Genomic DNA, 14,369 nt, shown 5'->3' with positions numbered 1-14,369 from the left:
ATCCTCTATATACTACACCACACAGGAGAGCTGACAGATCCTCTATATACTACACCACACAGGAGAGCTGACATATCCTCTATATACTACACCACACGGGAGAGCTGACAGATCCTCTATATACTACACCACACCGGAGAGCTGACAGATCCTCTATATACTACACCACACGGGAGAGCTGACAGATCCTCTATATACTACACCACACAGGAGAGCTGACAGATCCTCTATATACTACACCACACGGGAGAGCTGACAGATCCTCTATATACTACACCACACAGGAGAGCTGACAGATCCTCTATATACTACACCACACAGGAGAGGGGACAGATCCTCTATATACTACACCACACAGGAGAGCTGACAGGTCCTCTGTATACTACACCACACGGGAGAGCTGACAGATCCTCTATATACTACACCACACAGGAGAGCTGACAGATCCTCTATATACTACACCACACGGGAGAGCTGACAGATCCTCTATATACTACACCACACAGGAGACCTGACATATCCTCTATATACTACACCACATAGAACAGCTGACGGATCCTCTATATACTACACTACACTACACAGGAGAGCTGACAGATCCTCTATATAGTACACCACACGGGAGAGCTAACAGATCCTCTATATACTACACCACACAGAACAAATCCTCTATATACTACACCACACAGGAGAGCTGACAGATCCTTTATATACTACATCACACGGGAGAGCTGACAGATCCTCTATATACTACACCACACGGGAGAGCTGACAGATCCTCTATATACTACACCACACAGGAGAGCTGACAGATCCTCTATATACTACACCACACGGGAGAGCTGACAGATCCTCTATATACTACACCACACAGGAGAGCTGACATATCCTCTATATACTACACCACACGGGAGAGCTGACAGATCCTCTATATACTACACCACACCGGAGAGCTGACAGATCCTCTATATACTACACCACACGGGAGAGCTGACAGATCCTCTATATACTACACCACACAGGAGAGCTGACAGATCCTCTATATACTACACCACACAGGAGAGCTGACATATCCTCTATATACTACACCACACGGGAGAGCTGACAGATCCTCTATATACTACACCACACCGGAGAGCTGAGAGATCCTCTATATACTACACCACACGGGAGAGCTGACAGATCCTCTATATACTACACCACACAGGAGAGCTGACATATCCTCTATATACTACACCACACGGGAGAGCTGACAGATCCTCTATATACTACACCACACCGGAGAGCTGACAGATCCTCTATATACTACACCACACGGGAGAGCTGACAGATCCTCTATATACTACACCACACAGGAGAGCTGACAGATCCTCTATATACTACACCACACGGGAGAGCTGACAGATCCTCTATATAATACACCACACAGGAGAGCTGACAGATCCTCTATATACTACACCACACAGGAGAGGGGACAGATCCTCTATATACTACACCACACAGGAGAGCTGACAGGTCCTCTGTATACTACACCACACGGGAGAGCTGACAGATCCTCTATATACTACACCACACAGGAGAGCTGACAGATCCTCTATATACTACACCACACGGGAGAGCTGACAGATCCTCTATATACTACACCACACAGGAGACCTGACATATCCTCTATATACTACACCACATAGAACAGCTGTCGGATCTTCTATATACTACACTACACTACACAGGAGAGCTGACAGATCCTCTATATAGTACACCACACGGGAGAGCTAACAGATCCTCTATATACTACACCACACAGAACAAATCCTCTATATACTACACCACACAGGAGAGCTGACAGATCCTTTATATACTACATCACACGGGAGAGCTGACAGATCCTCTATATACTACACCACACAGGAGAGCTGACAGATGCTCTATATACTACACCACACGGGAGAGCTGACAGATCCTCTATATACTACACCACACAGGAGAGCTGACAGATCCTCTATATACTACACCACACGGGAGAGCTGACAGATCCTCTATATACTACACCACACAGGAGAGCTGACATATCCTCTATATACTACACCACACGGGAGAGCTGACAGATCCTCTATATACTACACCACACCGGAGAGCTGACAGATCCTCTATATACTACACCACACGGGAGAGCTGACAGATCCTCTATATACTACACCACACAGGAGAGCTGACAGATCCTCTATATACTACACCACACGGGAGAGCTGACAGATCCTCTATATAATACACCACACAGGAGAGCTGACAGATCCTCTATATACTACACCACACAGGAGAGGGGACAGATCCTCTATATACTACACCACACGGGAGAGCTGAGAGATCCTCTATATACTACACCACACAGGAGAGCTGACAGATCCTCTATATACTACACCACACGGGAGAGCTGACAGATCCTCTATATACTACACCACACAGGAGAGCTGACAGATCCTCTATATACTACACCACACAGGAGAGCTGACATATCCTCTATATACTACACCACACGGGAGAGCTGACAGATCCTCTATATACTACACCACACCGGAGAGCTGACAGATCCTCTATATACTACACCACACGGGAGAGCTGACAGATCCTCTATATACTACACCACAGGAGAGCTGACAGATCCTCTATATACTACACCACACGGGAGAGCTGACAGATCCTCTATATACTACACCACACAGGAGAGCTGACAGATCCTCTATATACTACACCACACAGGAGAGCTGACAGATATATATATACTACACCACACAGGAGAGCTGACAGATCCTCTGTATACTACACCACACGGGAGAGCTGACAGATCCTCTATATACTACACCACACAGGAGAGCTGACAGATCCTCTATATACTACACCACATGGGAGAGCTGACAGATCCTCTATATACTACACCACACAGGAGACCTGATATATCCTCTATATACTACACCACACAGGAGAGCTGACAGATCCTCTATATACTACATCACATTGGAGAGCTGACAGATCCTCTATATACTACACCACACGGGAGAGCTGACAGATCCTCTATATACTACACCACACAGGAGAGCTGACAGATCCTCTATATACTACACCACACAGGAGAGCTGACAGATATATATATACTACACCACACAGGAGAGCTGACAGATCCTCTGTATACTACACCACACGGGAGAGCTGACAGATCCTCTATATGCTACACCACACAGGAGAGCTGACAGATCCTCTATATACTACACCACATGGGAGAGCTGACAGATCCTCTATATACTACACCACACAGGAGACCTGATATATCCTCTATATACTACACCACACAGGAGAGCTGACAGATCCTCTATATACTACATCACACTGGAGAGCTGACAGATCCTCTATATACTACACCACATAGAACAGCTGACGGATCCTCTATATACTACACTACACTACACAGGAGAGCTGACAGATCCTCTATATAGTACACCACACGGGAGAGCTAACAGATCCTCTATATACTACACCACACAGAACAAATCCTCTATATACTACACCACACAGGAGAGCTGACAGATCCTTTATATACTACATCACACGGGAGAGCTGACAGATCCTCTATATACTACACCACACGGGAGAGCTGACAGATCCTCTATATACTACACCACACAGGAGAGCTGACAGATCCTCTATATATTACACCACACAGGAGAGCTGACAGATCCTCTATATACTACACCACACAGGAGAACTGACAGATCCTCTATATACTACACCACACAGGAGAGCTGACAGATCCTCTATATACTACACCACACAGGAGAGCTGACAGATCCTCTATATACTACACCACACAGGAGAGCTGACAGATCCTCTATATACTACACCACACAGGAGAACTGACAGATCCTCTATATACTACACCACACAGGAGAGCTGACAGATCCTCTATATATTACACCACACAGGAGAGCTGACAGATCCTCTATATACTACACCACACGGGAGAGCTGACGGATCCTCTATATACTACACCACACAGGAGAGCTGACAGATCCTCTATATACTACACCACAGAGGAGAGCTGACCGATCCTCTATATTCTACACCACACGGGAGAGCTGACAGATCCTCTACATACTACACCACACAGGAGAGCTGACAGATCCTCTATATACTACACCACACGGGAGAGCTGACAGATCCTCTATATACTACACCACACGGGAGAGCTGACAGATCCTCTATATACTACACCACAGAGGAGAGCTGACCGATCCTCTATATACTACACCACACAGGAGAGCTGACAGATCCTCTATATACTACACCACACAGGAGAGCTGACAGATCCTCTATATACTACACCACACAGGAGAACTGACAGATCCTCTATATACTACACCACACAGGAGAGCTGACAGATCCTCTATATATTACACCACACAGGAGAGCTGACAGATCCTCTATATACTACACCACACGGGAGAGCTGACGGATCCTCTATATACTACACCACACAGGAGAGCTGACAGATCCTCTATATACTACACCACAGAGGAGAGCTGACCGATCCTCTATATATTACACCACACGGGAGAGCTGACAGATCCTCTATATACTACACCACAGAGGAGAGCTGATCGATCCTCTATATACTACACCACACAGGAGAGCTGACAGATCCTCTATATACTACACCACACAGGAGAGCTGACAGATCCTCTATATACTACACCACACGGGAGAGCTGACAGATTCTTTACATACTACACCACACAGGAGAGCTGACAGATCCTCTATATACTACACCACACAGGAGAGCTGACAGATCCTCTCTATACTACACCACACGGGAGAGCTGACAGATTCTCTACATACTACACCACACAGGAGAGCTGACAGATCCTCTATATACTACACCACACAGGAGAGCTGACAGATCCTCTATATACTACACCACACCGGAGAGCTGACAGATCCTCTATATACTACACCACACAGGAGAGCTGACAGATCCTCTATATACTACACCACACAGGAGAACTGACAGATCCTCTATATACTACACCACACAGGAGAGCTGACAGATCCTCTATATATTACACCACACAGGAGAGCTGACAAATCCTCTATATACTACACCACACGAGAGAGCTGACGGATCCTCTATATACTACACCACACAGGAGAGCTGACAGATCCTCTATATACTACACCACAGAGGAGAGCTGACCGATCCTCTATATTCTACACCACACGGGAGAGCTGACAGATCCTCTACATACTACACCACACAGGAGAGCTGACAGATCCTCTATATACTACACCACACGGGAGAGCTGACAGATCCTCTATATACTACACCACACGGGAGAGCTGACAGATCCTCTATATACTACACCACAGAGGAGAGCTGACCGATCCTCTATATACTACACCACACAGGAGAGCTGACATATCCTCTATATACTACACCACACGGGAGAGCTGACAGATCCTCTATATACTACACCACACAGGAGAGCTGACAGATCCTCTATATACTACACCACACGGGAGAGCTGACAGATTCTCTACATACTACACCACACAGGAGAGCTGACAGATCCTCTATATACTACACCACACAGGAGAGCTGACAGATCCTCTATATACTACACCACACCGGAGAGCTGACAGATCCTCTATATACTACACCACACAGGAGAGGGGACAGATCCTCTATATACTACACCACACAGGAGAGCTGACAGATCCTCTATATACTACACCACACAGGAGAGGGGACAGATCCTCTATATACTACACCACACAGGAGAGCTGACAGATCCTCTATATACTACACCACACAGGAGAGGGGACAGATCCTCTATATACTACACCACACAGGAGAGCTGACAGATCCTCTATATACTACACTACACACAGTAATGTAGGTCCACTGTGTGTAGTAAAATACTTACCGGTGGCCATATTCCACTGCAATGAAGACACAAGCAATGACACAGCGGCAGAAGACGGCGACTGCTGCGTATTTTATTACACACGGAAGCTTTCTGTTGGGGGCGAGACATTGTTTTTGTTAGTACGATTTTGGGATGGATGTTATGTTTTCATCATTTGTTATAGCTTTTTTTGTGGAATTGTGGTGAACAGAAAAAAGGACATTTGGCATTTGTTTCTTTTTACGGTGTTTTCTGATCAAGTTAATTGTTTTTATAGTTTTATCGATCGGACTTTTCTAAACCCAGCAATACCAAATATTTGTTGTTTTTTATTTTTAAAATATATTTATTTTCAATGGGATAAAAAGGGTGATTTGAACTTTTAAGAATTTTTTTATTTTCTTTTTACCTTTCACTGGTACAGTTAGCCCCCTTAGGCTATGTGCACACGTTGCGGATTCTCTGCGGATCTGCAGCATTTTTTGAGGTGCAGAAACGCTGCAGATCCGCAATTGATTTACAGTACAATGTAAATCAATGAGAAAAAAAATGCTGTGTGGAAAATCCGCTGCGGAAACGCTGCAGTTTAAAAGAAGTAGCATGTCAGCTCTTTTTTGTGAAACTGCAGCGTTTTTGTACCCATTCCATTATAGAAAACCGCAGGGGTAAAAAGCACAGCAAATCCGGAAGAAAACCGCAGCAAAAACGCACAAAAACCGCTGCGGAATTGCACAAAAAAATGCGACAAATCCGCAGGTGCGTTTTCTGCCAGGAGAGGCTGAATACGTACCATATATTCCTAAGCCTAATCCGCAACGTGTGCACATAGCCTTCGAGGACATGAAGATGCGATCATCCGATCACATGTGCTATTATATACAGTGATGCCACAGCATCCCTGCATATAGAAGAAATTATGGTCTCCTTTAAAGCTCGGCTACAGGAAGAAGACCCCTGGCTGTCATTAAAACCCATCGGCGACCCACGATCACCTCATGGGCACCAATGGGTGAGAGAATGATACGCACGCATGCTGGCACGTGTTATATGCTGCAGTCAGAGATTGACACTGGCATTTAACACGCTCCATACATGTAAGGCTGATGTCGTAAGGGTGTTAATCACCTGAGGACCCCCTTCACCACTGTGTCACCCAATATCCTATGGGCCCCCTCCCCCACTGTGTCACCCAGTATCCTATGGGCCCCCTCCCCCACTGTTTCACCTCTAATTTCCTATGGACCCCCTCCCCCACTGTGTCACCCAATATCCTCCTCCCCCACTGTTTCACCTCTATTTTCCTGTGGGCCTGCTCAGAGAGTGAAAGGGAAGCCACAGTAAGACGATGCAGATTTTGCTGCGGATCCGCAGCGCTTCCGCAGCTGCGGGTCAGCAGCAGTTTCCCATGCGTTTACAGTACAATGTACACCTATGGGAAACAGAAAACGCTGTGCCCATGCTGTGGAAAAAAACGCAGCGGTTTACATTCCGCAGCATGTCACTTCTTTCTGCGTTTTCCGCAGCGGTTTTACAACTGCTCTTACGGAAAACCGCAGTTGTAAAACTGCAGTGGAAAATGCAGAAAAACCGCAGTGAATCCGCAGCGGTTTTCCACTGCGGATTTATCAAATCCGCTGCAGAAAAATCCGCAGTGGACCCAGAATACGTGTGCACATACCCTAAAATAGAGGTAGGGGAGGGGGCCCACAAGAAAATTAGAATATCACTGTGGGCCCCCTCCCCTGTGTCACCTATAGGATGCATGGGGCCCCCTCCCCTAACGGCCTCTGTGGCCGGAGATCTACTCAGGGTGCAGGCATCATATAGTTATGTGCTTACAGTCACACTGACTGCAGCCATCAGACTCCCTCTGCTCCACTGCTGCTTGGGTAGGACTGCTGACCAATCACAGCACAGCTCCTTGCCTGAGCTGTGCTGTGAGCTCACACAAAGAAAACTAACGCTGATTGGCTGAATTGCAGCCAATCAGAGTTTACACTGCTGCCCAGGGAATTTTTGAAGAGGAGCCGTGGAGCACAGGAAACAGGTGACTGCGGGTCAGCTGTGTGTGTGCTGTCTGCTCTCACCCTCACAGTCAGCTGTTCCTCTGACTGCTGGCTGTATTGAGGGTCAGCACTCTGCACACACCGCTCTCCTGGCAGAGGAATGGCAGCGGCAGCAGGTGATGTGAAGGAGCTGCTCCTGCACTTCCCATCACCTGTGCAGTCTGCCAGCTGCTGCGGTGCCGTCTATACAATGCGGTGCCGGCTGGGTTTACACTATGAGCATGATGCAGGGGCCGAGCAGGCACAAATGAAGGAGGCAGGAGCTGGGGGCGGGGCCCACCGGAGGATTGTCCGGTGTCCCGGTGCCCCAGTCCGACCCTGCCTCTGAGTATTTGTTAGTGTTCGGAGATTTAGTTTCCATCACGGCAGCTGAATGATTTACAGCTACTAGCCGGCCTAAGTACATGTGGGGGTTGCCTGGTTGCTAGGGAATCCCCACATGTAATCAAGCTGTCTAGTAGCTGTAAATCATTCAGCTGCCGTGATGAAAACGAAATCTCTGAACACTACAAATACTCGGAGGTCACCCGAGCGTGCTCAGGAAAACCCGAGCAACGTGTACACTCGCTCATCACTATTATTATGCCCAAAAAGTTCAATTTTAGTTTATTGAAAAGTAAGATCTTTGTTCCTGTGTGCATCTGCCAACATTAATATGGCTTTTTATGTTTCTTTTGGAGCAATGGCTTATTCATGGCAGAGTAGCCTTTCAGCCCATGTTGATACAGTAGTAGTTTCACTGTGGATATTGACACAATCTTACCAGTTTCCACTAACATCTTCACAAGGTCTTTTGCTTTTGTACTTGGGTTGATATGCACATGTATGACTAAAGCGCGTTCATCTCTGGGACACAGAACCTGTCTCCTTCCTGAGCGGTTTGAAGTGTCCCTCCTTCCTGCTGCTGAATCTCCACCCGTCTGCTTGAGTGACAGCTCCTCAGTATCCCTCCCACATCTGAATCTCTACCCAACAGTCTGATTGACAGCTCCTCAGTGTCCCTCCTCCCTGCTGCTGAGATCTGACAACGCTCAGTGCAAGCTGCATCTGTCAGACTGAATATATGTGGGTGCACAAGCTTTCTCTATAGTTCTAGCAGCTAGCTCCACAGCTGCTGGAGCATCCCAGGTTCCTCACATTAGCAGATATAACAGATTTGTGCAGGGTAATCCCTTCTTTGTGTAAGACACTTCTACGGCACTCTATTACCTACCGTGCTGTGACACCTTCATAAATAAATCAGCATTTAGCATATTCTTTACATGTACTTGCAATCTTCAGATGTTGGCACCCAACACATTATCACATGATAAAGTGAGAAGATTGTTATTAGTGTAAATGTGCTAGTCTGGTGCTTTCTACAGTATTAACTGATATCAGTGGTACATTGTCCTTGTTTGATCTGTACAGTATATGCTGTCTTGTCTTTCCTATTCGTATGAACTAATTTAAAGTCATCTTTTTATTTGTTTTATTGAATTCTCATTCATGAATTCATGGTGGATTATGGATTCATTGTTCCTATTGTTGTAAAGTCAACATATACAGGACACGTGTATTCAATCGAAAACCATAAATTAACATAAATAACATCTATACTATTTCAAAATAAATATTCTAATATTTATATATCCCCAACTCGGGACCCAACTTCTTGTCAGCATCAGGGATCAGAACTTTGGAAACATATCGGCTCGGATCATTCTACGAAGATCATAAGGCAGGTGGGACCTGAGGGTGTTAGAAGAATAGTAGGTCCTAGGAGATGCTCAACATCCCTTCCAACACTTTGGTACATTTTTGAGCAAATCCTCTACTTTTGTACACAAAATGTCACAATATAGCAGTAGCACTGTAGCCTAGATTACCCCTGAAAGTGGAGGTGTTGGGGTCTCGTGCCTTGCTATCCTACTATATGAATGCCTATCTGTTTCCTCCCCCACCCAGGGAGGAATGTGACAGAAGTGTACATAATACCACAAACCAGACAGACAGGGGAAAACAGACAGGGATATAGGAAAGTCACAATCATACAAATACACTCACCAAACAACACCGTGGGAAACAAGGAAAGAGTACGTGGGACAAACCAAATTGGAAGAGGATAACACACACATGTCAAATCCACGCAGAAATCTCCTGAAAACTATTCCAAGCACCTGTCCCTGACTCTGTACTCTCCTTCAACCCCAAACCAGGAAGTGGAAAGCTATCACTGGCAAAGAAAGAAGCAAAGAGGAGTGTTCTTAAACCTGAGGAACCTAAGCAACCAAGAACAGCTGTGCTCTGCTTTACGGTCAGCCGGCGCTGACACAGTGCAGGGAAGCTGACGCTGGGGGACAGACACCGGAATGTAAATAAGTACTGTTTGTATTTTTTTACTTTTACAACGGTAACCAGGGTAAACATCGGGTTACTAAGCGCGGCCCTGCGCTTAGTAACCCGATGTTTACCCTGGTTACCAGTGAACATATCGCTGGATCGGCGTCACACACGCCAATTCAGCGATGACAGCGGGTGATCAGCGACCAAATAAAGGTCCTGATCATTCCCCAATGACCAACGATCTCCCAGCAGGGGCCTGATCGTTGGTCGCGGTCACGCCTAACGATTTCGTTAACGATATCGTTGCTACGTCACAAAAAGCAATGATATCGTTAATGAAATCGTTATGTGTGAAGGTACCTTAAGAATATCTGAGGTGGCTTTACTACCAGGATATCCAGCCAGGACCGAATTGTGATGTTCACTCAAAATTCTAAGACCGAGGTTCACGCAGACAAACAATTTACCTGAAGGACAGGCAGCAGGGGCGTCACCGTGAACCTCTAAGACCTCCTTCTTCAGATCAGAACATATAGTAGTAATAGCTATTCCTTCCTATAATATGGGAACCTGCTCGCAATTACTTCCCCCCACCAGAAAACAACGAAACTGTGCATCCGCCTTAATGTTCTTATCCCCCAGCCTATAAGTCACAAGAAAGTTGAATCTGGTGAAAAACAATGGCCATCTTGCTTGTCTAAGTACAATGACCGGATAAACTACCCCCTCCAAAAAATGATGCTATTCCTCAGAGGCCAACTTTTTTTATTGCCAAGAGTTCCCTATTAGCAATGCCATAGTTCTGCTCAATGAACGACAATTTATTGGAGAAGTATGCACATGGGCAACATTTACTAAGAGATGAACCCTGTAACAATGCAGCCTCAACTCCCACCTCCAATACATCAAACTCCACAATCAACAGCTGTGTGACGTCAGGCTGTATAAGGATTGGAGCAGAAGCTAAACATCTCTTTACAGTAGCAAATGCCTCATACACTTTCCTGGTCATATCCATCAGTAGTTTGGCCAGTACTGAAAAGTCCTTGATGAACTTACTGTAGTAATTAGTGAAACCCAAAAACCGTTGAAAAGCTTTTAAGTTTTCAGGATGATCCCGAACCACTACAGCCTGGACTTTTGCAGAATGTGTGTGAAAACTGATGGACGATAATAAATACCCCAGAAAAGGGATCTCCTGAAACAAAAACATACATTTCTCCAATTTGACATATAATTTATTTTCCCGGAGTATTTGTAAAACATGCCTGACATGTAGTTAATGTGACTTGAGGTTCGGCGAATAAATCAATACATCATCCAAACTATCACAAATCTACCTACCAGAGGACGGAAAATGTTGTTAACAAAGTGCTGAACAACAGCGGGAGCTATTGCTTAGCCCAAAAGGCATAACAAGGTTTTCGTAGTGTCCCTCTGGTGTATTAAAAGCAGTCTTAAACTCATCCCCGTCCTTAATATGGAGGAGATTATAGGGTCCCCTAAGGTCCAGTTTGCGAAACCACTTAAGGTACCGTTACACTAAACGACTTACCAACGATCACGACCAGCGATACGACCTGGCCGTGATCGTTGGTAAGTCGTTGTGTGGTCGCTGGGGAGCTGTCACACAGACAGCTCTCTCCAGCGACCAACGATCCGGGGAAAGACTTCGGCATCGTTGAAACTGTCTTCAACGATGCCGAAGTCCCCGGGTAACCAGGGTAAACATCGGGTTACTAAGTGCAGGGCCGCGCTTAGTAACCCGATATTTACCCTGGTTACCATTGTAAAAGTAAAAAAACAAACACTACATACTTACATTCCGGTGTCTGTCGCGTCCCCCGGCGTCAGCTTCCCTGCACTGTGTAAGCGCCGGCCGTAAAGCAGAGTGGTGACGTCACCGCTGTGCTCTGCTTTACGGCCGGCGCTGACACAGTACAGGAAAGCTGACGGCGGGGGATGTGACAGACATCGGAATGTAAGTATGTAGTGTTTTATTTGTTGAACTTTTACAATGGTAACCAGGGTAAATATCGGGTTACTAAGCGCAGCCCTGCACTTAGTAACCCGATGTTTACCCTGGTTACAAGTGAACACATCGCTGGATCGGCGTCACACACACCGATCCAGCAATGACAGCGGGTGATCAGCGACCAAAAAAAGGTCCTGATCATTCCCCACGACCAACGATCTCCCAGCAGGGGCCTGATCGTTGGTCGCTGTCACACATAAGGAGATCGTTAGCGACATCGTTGCTACGTCACAAAAAAGCATGACGTTGCAATGATAACGTTAACGATATCGTTATGTGTGAAGGTACCTTTATAAAGGCACAGATGATTGGCCTCGGGGAGACCAAAACATCCAACACCGCGGAGACACCATCACGTGTTTCTCAACGCAGTGATTCCAGACTGCGTTGAGAAACGTGATGGTGTCTCCGCGGTGTTGGATGTTTTGGTCTCCCCGAGGCCAATCATCTGTGCCTTTATAGCCTTTTACTAGGCACTGCTCCTAATAGCCAGATTCCTACTCCACACTGAGGAGGGGCAAAAGCCCCGAAACAGCTGTCTGTGGATGGATACCATGCTTGGCATAGGTGGCTTTCCTTCATAGGATGCTGCCCTTCCCGTGGTTGTTCCTTCCCGGGGAAAGGCCTGGCTATTCAATTGTTGCGTCGAGAAACACGTGATGGTGTCTCCGCAGCTTCTTTACATGCATCTGAAGGTACCTTTAGTCCTGACGATTGGATTAAAGTGATATGGAATGAAAGGGAGAAGGTGCTGCTGTTGAACAGTGATCCGATTTAGTTCCCAGAAATCCAAGCAAGGGCGTAACCCCTAATCTTTTTTCCTAACAAAAAAAACTCTGCTGCAACAGGAGATAAGGAGCAGGGCTGCCATCAGGGCATTACTGCCCTGACTGGCGTATGGGGCCCGATGACCAGAGGGGACCTTGTTATGACCTGGTGGTCAGGACAATAATGGACCTGGTGGTTAAGAGCACACGGAATGACCTGATAGTTTCTGATAATAAGGGACGAGCTCTGGGACGTGGGAACTCTGCTGACCGCAATCCCTAATCCTATCAAACACACTAGAAATAGCCGTGGATTGCGCTTAACGCTCCCTATGCAACTCGGCACAGCCTAAGGAACTAGCTAGCCCTGAAGATAGGAAAATAAAGCCTACCTTGCCTCAGAGAAATTCCCCAAAGGAAAAGGCAGCCCCCCACATATAATGACTGTGAGTAAAGATGAAAATACAAACACAGAGATTAAATAGATTTAGCAAAGTGAGGCCCGACTTACTGAACAGACCGAGGATAGGAAAGGTTACTTTGCGGTCAGCACAAAAACCTACAAAAAGACCACGCAGAGGGCGCGAAAAGACCCTCCGCACCGACTCACGGTGCGGAGGCGCTCCCTCTGCGTCCCAGAGCTTCCAGCAAGCAAGACAACAATAAAAATAGCGAGCTGAACAGAAAAATAGCAAACCAAAGAAATACAAGCTGGAACTTAGCTTCTGCTGGGAAGACAGGTCACAAGAACGATCCAGGAGTGAACTAGACCAATACTGGAACATTGACAGGTGGCATGGAGCAAAGATCTAAGTGGAGTTAAATAGAGCAGCCAGCTAACGAATTAACCTCGTCACCTGAGGAAGGAAACTCAGAAACACCCACCAGAGGAAGTCCATGGACAGAACCAGCCGAAGTACCATTCATGACCACAGGAGGGAGCCCGACAACAGAATTCACAACAGTACCCCCCCCCTTGAGGAGGGGTCACCGAACCCTCACCAGAGCCCCCAGGCCGACCAGGATGAGCCAAATGAAAGGCATGAACCAGATCGGCAGCATGAACATCAGAGGCAAAAACCCAGGAATTATCTTCCTGACCATAACCCTTCCACTTGACCAGGTACTGGAGTTTCCGTCTCGAAACACGAGAATCTAAAATCTTCTCCACCACATACTCCAACTCCCCCTCAACCAACACCGGGGCAGGAGGATCAACGGA

This window comes from Ranitomeya imitator, chromosome 2 (genome assembly GCF_032444005.1).
Source record: "Ranitomeya imitator isolate aRanImi1 chromosome 2, aRanImi1.pri, whole genome shotgun sequence".
NCBI lineage: Eukaryota > Metazoa > Chordata > Amphibia > Anura > Dendrobatidae > Ranitomeya > Ranitomeya imitator.
Note: the sequence above shows the minus strand (reverse complement) of the source record.